Here is a 9,834-nt window from a genome sequence, read left to right on the forward strand (position 1 = left end):
CTTGTCTGTTGACATGGCTATGAATCTTCCCAGGGTGGCCACTCTACTTGCCAGTCGCCGAGTTTCATTCAGACTTCTCGACAGCTTCATGTTGAGTATGGCTTCTATCTTTTCTCGGGAGGCTTCAATTCCTCTCTCAAACACAATGAAACCCAAGAACTTCCCCTACTGGACTCCAAAGGCACACTTTGTTGGGTTCAACCTCATTTTATAGTGGCGTAAGATCCCGAACGCCATTTGCAAATTGTTAAGGTGTAGGGCGGGCTCTTTTCTTTTTATCAACAAATCGTCTACATAAACCTCCATGGACTTCCTGATTTGTTCCTTCAACATCCAATTTACCAACCTCTGGTAGGTTGCCCCTGCATTCTTCAACTCGAAAGGCATGACCTGGTAGCAATACAATCCTCAGTCTGTTACGAATGAGGATTTTTCCTCATCTGCTGCATGCATCCGTATCTGGTTATAACCCAAGTATGCATCCATGAAGCTCAACATATGATGTCCTTCCATTGCATCCACGATAACGTCGATGCATGGTAATGGGAAGCTGTCCTTTGGGCAAGTTTTGGACAGCCATTCTAGATAGTGGGCTTCCTTAATAAAACCAGCTACAAATAACCTTTCTACCTCCTCGCTAATGGCAGCATACTTCTCCGTACTGAACGATCTTCTTTTCTAGCGAACTGCCTTGTGCATAAGGTCCACACCCAAGTAGTGTTCAATGACATCGTTGTCTATACCAGACATTTCTTTGTGGCTCCACGCAAAGACATCCTGTGTTCTATCATCAGTTATTTCAGGGTCTTCCTATCCAGTGGCGGGACTTGTGTCCCAATGCGTGTGGTAGTTCCTGGGAGGTCTGCATATAATGTCACAAGCTCCAATGGTTCATTGACTTCAGCATGTTGCTAACTCTAATTGTCCTTAACCTCCACATCCTTTTCTAAAGTCACCTCCAACGGTGGTGCAAGGGGTTGTGCAGATGCCTTGTTCTGCTCTATTACAACACAAACTTCACTTTGAACCTTTCTTAACTCTTGCACATAGCACTCCTGGGCTAGAGCCTGTTCACCACATGATTCCCCCACCCTGCTATCGATTGAGAACTTCATCTTAAGGTGGTATGTGGACGTCACTTCCCTGAGATGGTTGAGTGTTGGTCTTCCCAATATGACTTTGTATGAAGAGAGAACTTTTACCACCAAGAAATCGGTCATGGTGGTCACCAGAAGGGTGATAGCTCCTATTGGCTAGATGGTGTCTCCCGAGAAACCCTTTAATGGTGTTGGGGAGAGCCTTAACTTGCTAACATCGATGCCCATCTTGATGAACGCCTCCCAAAATAGTATACCGGTTGAACTTCCATTATCCACTAGCACCCGCTTGGTTGTATAGTAGTTAGCTATCACAAGGGTGATCGCCAAAGCATCGTCGTGTGGGTACAACACTCATTCTCTATCTGCCTCTCCGAAAGATATAACCATCCGATCATTGCTAAGCTTTTGTTGCTTGGGAGCTCTGTCTGCTACAAATACTTCTTCATATCTCACCTTTAGTGCATACGCTTTCCAACTGGATGCAGAAACACCGCCCCCTGCAAAACCTCCCTCTATGGTCCTTATTGGGAGCTCTATTCTTATTGCCTCTTAGGAGTGCCGTGTCTCCCTCGTTCTGGCAGCCACCAGCTTGGTGCCTTCATTCTGGACTACTGCTTCGTTTGGTCTCCTACCTAGATTCCTGGCGCCTTTTGGGCTTTTACTGTTCTGCCACCATCAGTTCCAATTCACCTGTTCTTGCTAGTCTCTTCTTCATGGTCGTACAGTCTTCAATCCAATGTGAAACTGTTTGATGATACTTGTAGTAGCGACTGCCTGTCTTAGAGGGCGGTGGTCTTCCCTCTCCTACTCTTCTTCTCGTACATTTAAATTACTATGTACCTGTCTAGGATTGTGATCTGGCCACCTTTCCAGTGCTCTTTCTTGCTTACTCGCCTTGGCCTTCCTATCACCTTGCCCACTCCTTCACTCGATCTTCTTATCGTCCTTACAAGGATCCACCAAAGCTTGCAGCGTATCCTCTACGTTAACAAAATCATTCGCCCTATCCATGAATTCCCTGAGGGTGGAAAGAGTCTTTCAGGCCAGCTCCGCCATAAAGGGACTGCGTGGCCAAGGTAATTTTCTCATCCTAGTCATTCGTTGTCAACCGCTCTTTGTTGAAGCTAGTAAGGTAAGCCTTTAGGTTCTCATCCTCTTTTTGCTTGACTATTAATAGGTAGGCGACTAGCTACCGACGCCTCCTGCTAGGCATAAACTGAGTTAGGAACTGCTTTGCCAATTCTTCGAAGCTATCTATCAACTTTGGCCTAAGGGTCCTAAACCATCCTCTTGTCATCCCCTTCAAGGTCAAAGGGAAAGCCCGACATGCATTCTCGCCTAGAAAATCATGGAGTGTGATGTGGGCTTTGAAATTTCCAAATGATCTACTGGATCTTTGGATCCATCATACATGTCTATTTGGGGAACTTTGAATTTTGGTGGGAGTGGCATGGTCATAATCCGTGCACTGTATGGCAGATATGTTTGGTGTAGCAAGCATTCATTTGAGGAAGATCCCCCCATCCTCTTCGCCATCTCCTCATACTCCTCATACTTTCTTGCCAGTTCCTTCAATTCGTCATGCATCATTTCCTTCTCTGTTCACCCCATATTTGCCTCAATATTGCAGTGTGCCTCCCCTTCACCTTGCTCACTATGAGTAGGCATAGCAGTATCACTAGATTCAGCATTCTTCCGCCACAAGTAGCCTTTTTCCTTCTGCTAGATTTCCATGGCTTCCAATGCCTTCCTTAGTCTCTCCTCCACTGCTACTAATCGTACCTCCGTAGATGGCGGTAATGTATCCATCGCTCGACTTGCTATGGAACGTGTTATAGTTGGCATGTGAGAACCACACTGAATAATTATAGATCCCACAGATGGCGCCAATCTTAAGGACGTGTCCCACTTCTCTACAATTGTTCAATCACGTACTGTTAAAAGGCTCTGGTTGGGAAAACTCTGATGCTTAAGTAAGCAAATGCAACCAAAGAATTCAGAAATCCAAAAGAGAGTTCGATCCCTTACTATCAAAGGTTACCTGATATATATAGGCTCATGCACAATACTCATTTTATTCAGAATTTATTAGTGTGGATCATCACTCAATACCTTGAATGATCATGCAACTGCATGAGGTCTCTATCTTTCCATGAAAGATGGCGTGGTGCATGTACAATTTCGATGCACTTTGGACTTCCTTATTCCCTTCAATCAGCCAAGGACCTCTCCTATGGGCTTTTCCCACTTTGGGCTTTTATGATAGAATGGGCTCTCAGTTTAAATAGGCCTTCCACCAACATTTTCTAAGTGTCAACCAAATTAAATGTTCCCAACAACAAACATATTACAACAAATTAAACATTCCAAGTGCCACACTACCATTCCAACTTCCAAGTTGTGCTTACAAAAATATGAAAAGATTTTAGTTAGAATATATTTTGCTATGCCAACCAGAAAATGATAATGACAACAAAGCTAACTATGAATTTTGCTATGCAGTAAATATCCATTATCCTCCATGAATTTCACAAAGAATAACATTAATACCATGAAATTTAGGAGTTCCAGAACTCCAAGAACTATATAACAGTTCAAAGAGACTAACAAAATCCAACCACTAACAGTTCAATGATCTTACAAACTCCAAAAATCCAATGCAAGCATTGTTGATGGTCCTCTCAATTCAACCAAGGAATGTGATATAAGTTATCCAATCTTTCTTTTCATGATTTTCAAGATTGTTAGCCACAAAACATATGTTAGCAAGACTTTCAGGGAATAACATAACTTATTCCCTATATGCACTAAATTAGTTTATCAAAAAGAGGTGATTTCGTCAAGTCTGAATTCCTAAAGGTGATAAAACTTCAACTTTGTACTTATTGTAAATGCAAAAGTTGGCTAGAATTAGATGACTAAGTGATAAGATTTATCTTATCATTGTATTTAAGGTATTTGTGATTCTGAAGTAGAAGTCTGGGACTTGGTTTCTAGTTTTAAGTGACTTAAGTCACAAAGACGCACCCAGCTCCCCCGACATAATTGCCCTTCCCCTTGCCCTGGTACTCACCCAAACACACAGCACTCCTCATACACAAGTCCTAGCCCTCCCTATCTCATCCACATCTCATTTGATTTTCTTTGGAGAAATACTTGGTTCCGAGTTTCTTGACTAAAGGCTCTCCATCACAGATTCATAGTAAGATTTTGAGTTTATTCCAATCGCTATCTCCTTCCAATTCTAGATTTCGACACATCTATATCTGGAAGTTGGGATTTTGGTATTGTGAGTTTTAGGGGGAGTTTGAGTAAGTGTGTTGTTAAGGGGGAGTTTCATGAACTTGCTGAAATGAATTTGTTGGGAGGGAGTTGAATGATATTTGTTTATTTTTGCTGGACATAAACTTGATATTGGACTAGAACATCGTTCTATGTCATTTTTGTTTTATTCTTGATTATTTGCTTTGAATTTCTACTCGGTTTCTTGGTTTGGTGTTTGTGGTTTTGACAGATTTTATATTACATATATCAAGTTGATTTTGTCACCAATCCGCCAAAGGGGGAGATTATAAATCCAAAAATTGGCTAGAATTATATGACTAAGTGATAAGGTTTATCTTATCATTGTATTTATAATTTTTGGATGAATGTAAAATAATCATTGACTTTATCTTTAACAACATTGAGTTTATCTAGGAGTCTTAGAGGTTGTTAAGATAAGTTTTTAAGTGAAATTCGAGTCCATAAAATCTGCACTTATCAAGAACAGAATCTGAACAAGAATCAGTTACTGCAGTGAAGAGTTATTGTGAAATGTCAGCAATCCGTGAGGAGACGTTCTAGCGACAGATTTCATCTGTCAGCAGAATCCTACTGTTGCTGGAACTCTTTCTAGATTGTTTATTTAAGAGATCATATTGGCTAGGATCTACAGAGATTCAGATCTATATATTTTCTAGAGCACTTTTTAGTACATATTTTGGTGAGAAAATTCATTTGTGAATTTTTATATTTGTGATATCTCTTTGAATGTAATCGTGCTTCAAGTGTGAAGAATTGTTGATTAGATTTCAGCCACTGGAGTTCCAAGAGGGAAGTCAATAGTTTGAAAATCACTAGAGGTTCTGGCAGCTATTACGGTAGAAGACAAATGTGTCATTTGTCTAGACAAGTAAGAAAGTCAAGTTACAAAGGTTTTTTAATTGAGAATTACTTGTAATTGTTTTTTAAACAATAAGATTGATTTTTCTGGATTTGGCTGCCCCGTAAGGTTTTACCTTTAAAGAGTTATTTAAAGGGTTTTCCTTCGTAATCAATCGTTGTATTATACAAGTTTGCTTATTTTCTTAAAGTATTTGATTTGTTATATAATCTTGATAATTGAGATCTAACCAATTTGTTCAAAGAAATTGGTAGACAATTTCATGATTTTACAAGAGTACATTGAGAATTTCACTTATGAAAATGTTCAACTTCGTGGTACACAGATTAATTGCCCAACCATGCCATCAATTACAGAAAGAAAATAAAACAACCCATGTATTCACTAAAATAGTCCCAACTTTAGCATCATATTAATATATAAAAAGCCCCAAACCACAACACAAACAAAAACAGCTCCAAAAACAAGTATAATCACAGTTTATTCATTCAAAACACCCCAAGAAAAACAGCCCCAATATAAACTCAAACTTAAACAGCCCCATTATAATCATAGTTTTATCCAATCATTCCTTGTAATAACAAAAAAAAAAAAAAACCCCCAAACTCATTCTATTTTAGTTACACAGATTTTACATCAACTGCATCATCCATCCAAACAAGTATAATCACAGATTATTCCTTCAAAACAACCCAACAAAAACAGCCCCAATATTAACTCAAACTCATCAACTGCAAGTCTGCAACATCAATCCTATTTTAGTTACACATATTTTATACAAACTCATCATCACAAAATTACACAGATTTTACACAAACTCATCAACAAAAAATTACATAGATTTTACACAACTATATATCATCACAACATTACACAGATTTTACACAACCATATCATCATAACATTACAACTCGCTAAAATAATAAAATAAAAACACACGAATAATATTATAAATGGAGAGAGGGCTTACTTTTCGAACATTTTGTTGTTGGAGAAAGAGTGAAATATCTCGAGGATCTTAAGAAGTGATTTATGATTGCTACAGGCACGCCATAGAAATTAATTAGAAATGTGACCATTATTCTATAATTTTATTCTAGAAATGGACAAAATCCAAAAATTGCCAAAAGTTCTATACATCAATGAAAGTTTTAAATCAAAATGAGATCTTTGTAGTCTATTGCACTCAAACAATGTCCATTGACTGTTACGAAATACCGCCCTAATAATGCAATAAATTCACCAATGACGACATCAAAATTAAATTTGTAAAATTGAATTGGTGGAGGTGATCATGTTAAGGATAATGAAGCTAACGTTAGATACAAAAGCACTGAGTGTTTGGGGAAAAATTTAAAAATTCATGGACTAGACACCAAATAAATAATTAAATAAAGGGAAAAGAATAACAAATGAAGTAGGGCAAAATATATAAAATATATATCCATGCATCTCTAAATTATTAATCTAGACCATTCTGCCCTAAATACACTAGGGACACTTTAGTACTTTGCTATACTTAGATTTTATTATTTTATCATCTTCTAGTTCTTGTAACAGAATAGATTCCATATAGTTGTGTATAAAAAGGACCCTTTGTAACGCATCAATTAGAAGAGAAATTTTGAAATTGTGCCTCTGTTAACATGGTATCAGAGCTGCTCGACTAGCAGTCTCACTGATCCATGGCTACGCACCCAGCTTCCAGTTCTCAACGTCACTCTTCTGCAATTTCCTCATTTGCTCATGTTGTTACTATCAAATTGGCACCAGATAATTTCTTCTATGGAAAGTTTAAATCACGGCATACCTTAGAGGTCAGGATCTCTATTGCTATGTTGATGGTTCTCTTCCTTGTCCTTCACAATTTCTTGGGTCAACTTCCGATGGCCTACATAAACCAAATCCCGCTTTCCTTCGTGGACTAAGACCGATCAATTGGTCCTTAGTTTACTCGTTTCTTCTCTACCAGACTCGATCATTGGGCATGTTTTGTCCTCAACTACGACCAAAACACTTTGGCTTTCTATAGATTCCATGTTTTCTTCACATTCGTAGGCAATAGAGTTTCAAGTTGGATTTCAACTCACCAACCTCTCTCATGAAGATATGTCCATCACAGACTATTTTTGGAAGGTTGGATCACTTGTTGATGTTCTAGACCCTACTGGAAATCCTCTTCCAGATAAGGAGTTACTTACCTCCTTAATGGTTTAGGTCCAACTTATGAGTTATTTATCACCTCAGTAACCACTAGATCAACTCCTACTCATTCATGAGAATCGCATCTCCCACTTCTCCAAAATTGTTCTTGACCCTTCTGTTAATTATAGTGCCAGTGGTGGTCGAGATCAGAGTGGGAGATCTCAGTTTCGTGGTAGACAAGGTAGGGGCAGGGGATGCTCTTCTAGGCATAATGGCCTTTCCTCTGCTTCCTCAGGAGCCTTTTCACAAACATCTAGCAACCCTCATCCAACATGTCAAGTTTGCAACAAGATTGGGCATATGGCACTCCAGTGCAAGTACCGTTTCGACCACTCATACCAACATGACCCACCTAGATCCTTCTCTCCCACATATAGCCCACCCACAGCCAACTACACCACTCCCACTGACACCTCGTGGTATCCTGACTCTGCCGCTACTCACCATATCACCAATGATTTGAGTAATTTGAATTTATCATCAGATTAGTATCACAGTAGTGAGGCAATCCACGTTGGAGATGGAGCATGCTTACCTATTCAACACCTCGGTGACTCCACTCTTCTCTCAAATTCTTCTTAATTTCATTTACATAATTTACTACATGTTCCTAACATTACAAAAGACCTTGTCTCTATTCTTCAATTTTGCACTGATAATGCATGCTTCTTTGAATTTCATTCTACACATTTCTCTATGAAGGACTCTCAAACCAAGAACATCCTCCTCACTAGGCCAACCCGTAATGGGCTTTACGTGTTTCCTTCCTTAGTCTCCTCTTCATCATTGCCATCCACTCATGCTACTGGTTGAGCCTCTCTTCCTCAATGGCACTGTTGATTGGGTCATCCATCCGTTGTCGTCATCTCCTCTGTTTTGCATAACAACTGCTTGTGTGTTGCTCCAGATGACTTTCCCTTTTTTTTTTTGTTCTGAATTTCGATTGGCCAAGGGCCGTGTATAGCAAGCCCTTAGAGTTAGTTAGTGCTGATCTCTAGGGCCCAGCTCCTGTAGTATCCAGACATGGTTTCAAATACTACATTTCTTTTGTTGATCACTGTAAATGCATCACTTGGATTTTTCTCAAATCGGATGTCTCTTCCATATTTTCTCAATTTTTACCCTACATTGAGCATTTGTTTAATACCAAATTAATTACACTCCAAACGGATGGAGGGGGAGAATTTACACCTCTTACCCCTCATATAAAAAATTTGGTATTACACACCATTTCTCGCGCCCTCATGCTCATCAACAAAATGACATGGTTGAACGTAAACACCATCACATCATCGAGACTGGGCTTGCTCTTCTGGCCCATTCCTCTTTTCCTTATAAATTTTGGCCTAAGGCCTTTGAAACTGCAGTTTACATAATTAACTGTCTTCCCTCCAAAACACTTCACAACAAATCCCCCTATTCAATGGTCCATAATCATGAGCCTGATTTTAATTTTCTCAAAGTTTTTGGGTGTGAATGTTGGCAAAATCCCAGGCCATATAACAAGCATAAATTCCCTACTAGGTCTATTCCTTGCTTATTTCTTGGTTATAGCCCTATTCACAAGGGCTACAAATGTCTGGACTTAAGTCCAACAGACTCTACATCTCACGAGATGTCATGTTCAATGAGGCCTCTTTCCCTTTCAGTCACCCGAAGCTCACTATCCCTTCCACTTCTACTTTACCACCCATGGTCTCCCTTCCTCTTTTCACTACTTCTATCCTTGGCCTAGGTCCATGCCCACAACTAACATCTCCCTCTCACTTCCACCAAATCCTCACTCATAGCCCAGGTCTCGAATTAATGTCTCCCTTAGAACCCACCAAATCTCTCCTCAACTACCTAACCCAATTCTCTCAACATCTAACCCTAATTCCTCTCAATTTGCAGCTCTTGTATCTTCCTCTCTCCCAAACATCTCTATTCCACAGCACTCTGAACCTCCATCTTATACTACTCTTCAGCCTCCTCGATCCCCAATTATAACTCGTAGCCACACTCACTCTTCTTGACCTCGCATTGCTACTGATGGCACCATTCTTATCCATGACGACATTGTCTTCTCACTACTAGTACTATACCCGATGAACTTTCAAGTTATTCAGTCGCCTCCAAGTTCCCAGAGTGGCATGCAGCAATGGAAACCGAACACACTACTCTGTGTCAAAACCACACATAGAGTCTGGTACCTCCTCATCCCTCTTTTAATATACTTGGCTGTCGTTGGGGCTACCGTACGAAGTTTAAATCCGATGGCACCTTTGAACGTAGAAAAGCTAGATTGATAGCCAAGGGTTACCACCAACAATCTGGCTTGGAATATAATGAAACTTTTAGTCCTGTAGTTAAACCATCCATTAT

The sequence above is a fragment of the Carya illinoinensis genome, chromosome 8 (assembly GCF_018687715.1).
Source record: "Carya illinoinensis cultivar Pawnee chromosome 8, C.illinoinensisPawnee_v1, whole genome shotgun sequence".
Lineage (NCBI taxonomy): Eukaryota > Viridiplantae > Streptophyta > Magnoliopsida > Fagales > Juglandaceae > Carya > Carya illinoinensis.